This window comes from Egretta garzetta, unplaced genomic scaffold (assembly GCF_000687185.1).
Source record: "Egretta garzetta isolate BGI_Z169 unplaced genomic scaffold, ASM68718v1 scaffold640, whole genome shotgun sequence".
NCBI classification, from domain to species: domain Eukaryota; kingdom Metazoa; phylum Chordata; class Aves; order Pelecaniformes; family Ardeidae; genus Egretta; species Egretta garzetta.
In genome coordinates, this window is record NW_009258264.1 from 293,882 (window position 1) to 295,793 (window position 1,912).

The 1,912-nt window shown below is 59.2% G+C and overlaps 1 protein-coding gene across 1 annotated transcript in view; it reads left to right on the forward strand.

Moving 5' to 3' along the window:
- TMCC2 (transmembrane and coiled-coil domain family 2) overlaps window positions 1-1,912 on the forward strand; it is a 16,923-nt gene that overhangs the window by 1,321 nt on the left and 13,690 nt on the right. The gene's annotated exons all lie outside the window — the stretch shown is intronic.

Below are 1,912 nucleotides of genomic sequence, written 5' to 3' on the forward strand. Positions count from 1 at the left end.
CGGGTGCCAGCTCTGCTCCCCTGCCACAGCCATGCAGGGACGGGGCCACCACTGGGCCATGGAATCTGGTCCCAGAGGATAAATGCGTCACTGTCTTCACAAGAAATGGCTGCCCAGGTCCTCCTCTCCCTGCTTTACTATGTACAAATCAGGGCATCCCAACCCTTCCCTGGGAGTCCCCTTGCTGCACCCAGACCAAGTGCCCGAGCAGGGCCAGAGGTCATTCAGGTTGTTAATTTGAGCACCTGCAGCCAAAATTTCTTCCATCTGGCCCATGGCGTTGGCCTTGCAAGGAGCCCGGTCCCGCTGAGCCCTCTGGGGTTACGGCTGAAGCTTCAAGCTGAAGCAGCTCACACCGGGATGGAAGAACCCGGAGGGAGGGGAGAGCAGAGCGGGTCCGTGTCCGCTCGCGGAGCAGCACAAAGAGCATGAAAAGGGGATGAATAATTAACTGCATATGACACAAAGAGTAATAAGAAGAGAGACGATACCGGGGCCTTTGTGGGGCAGTGGAAAAATAACCTATTTAGAGAAACAAGAGCTATGTGATATTCTCATGCCGTATTATTTTTCCATAGCCCTCAGGAAACCCAGCCTCCTGCCCACAGCAAACCAGCTCCTCTTCCGCAGGGACGCCTGGTGCTGCCATGCCCTGGGCTCCAGCACACCCAGCACGGCTCCACCAGACCCTGGCAGGCGGGTTTGCACCAGGGCTTTGGGCCAAAAATTGCTTCACGTCACGTCTGCCCTGATCCACCAGGGTCAGACGCCTCCCCGTTTCACCCTCAGTTTGGAAGCCACCACTCCAGGAATGCACAGGGCCCCTGTGAAAGAGCCGTTTTCCCCCCAGAAATTTCATGCTGGGTTTTCCATCCGTTGCATAAGGGCCTGAGCGCACGCTGGATTAATCCCTCATGGGATCACTCAGCCTCAGCAAGCGCTTTTTGAACAGCTATTGATTTTTTTTCCCTTTTTTTTTTTTCCTTAATTAGCTTCCTGCAGTTTTCCCTTCCCTGCCTTCACCAGCACTGGTTCCTTGCCCTGTGCTCCCCACCAGCACTGGGCCACCCTCAGCCCTGTTGGGGCTGGGCACACATGGTTCCTCCCCCCTACACCCCTTAATTACCCCCAAGAGGCAGCTACGCGGGCACTGTGGCTGCGGGAAGCAGACAGGGATCTGTCACCAGCACTGCACATTGGGGACCGAACTGGGGACAAGGCTTTGCTCTACCAGGTGATGCCCACCGGGAGCACACGTGTTCGTGGCTTCCCTCTCGCCCCCAGCCTTCCCCACCGCGCTCTGCCTACCTTGTGCATGCAAAGAGCAGCTCCCGATGAGGGTGGGATGACAGTGCGATGGCCGGGACGTCCCCTGCCTCCCGCTGGCAATTGCACGCAGCTTGGGACCAAGGTTTTGTGCATTGACTCTGCTCTGAGAACCACAGCCCACTGATGTGTGCCCGTGGGGTGCGTGCTCTCTGGTTTTTGCCCTAAGATGGATCTCCGCTTGCCAGCGAGCCCCTCGGGTGGGCTGGGGGAGCCGCTTCTCCAGGGCTGCGGGTACCCATGGCCAGGAGCACCGCTGGATTTCGAGCAGCTGCTCTCCCGTGCATCCCATCGTGCGTGGCTTGCTTGCTTAAGGAGAGAAAGGTGGTGTGTTTGGGGCATGCGTTGGTGTCGGGGTGTCCGAGGGAGCACGTGGCCGGTGGTGGTGTTTCACACGAGGGTGTGCCGGCTTGCGGACGTGGTGGCACGTGTGACAGCAGTGGTGGCAGCAGCGTGGCTGGGGTGGGGGAGGCTGCAGACAGGGACCACGCGTGGCGATGGCAGCGTGCAGGAGAGCTTGCTCCTGATCTCACTAATCCCCTCCTGGTGACCCGCCAGCACCTTGTGGGAGAGGCGGGCAGACGGG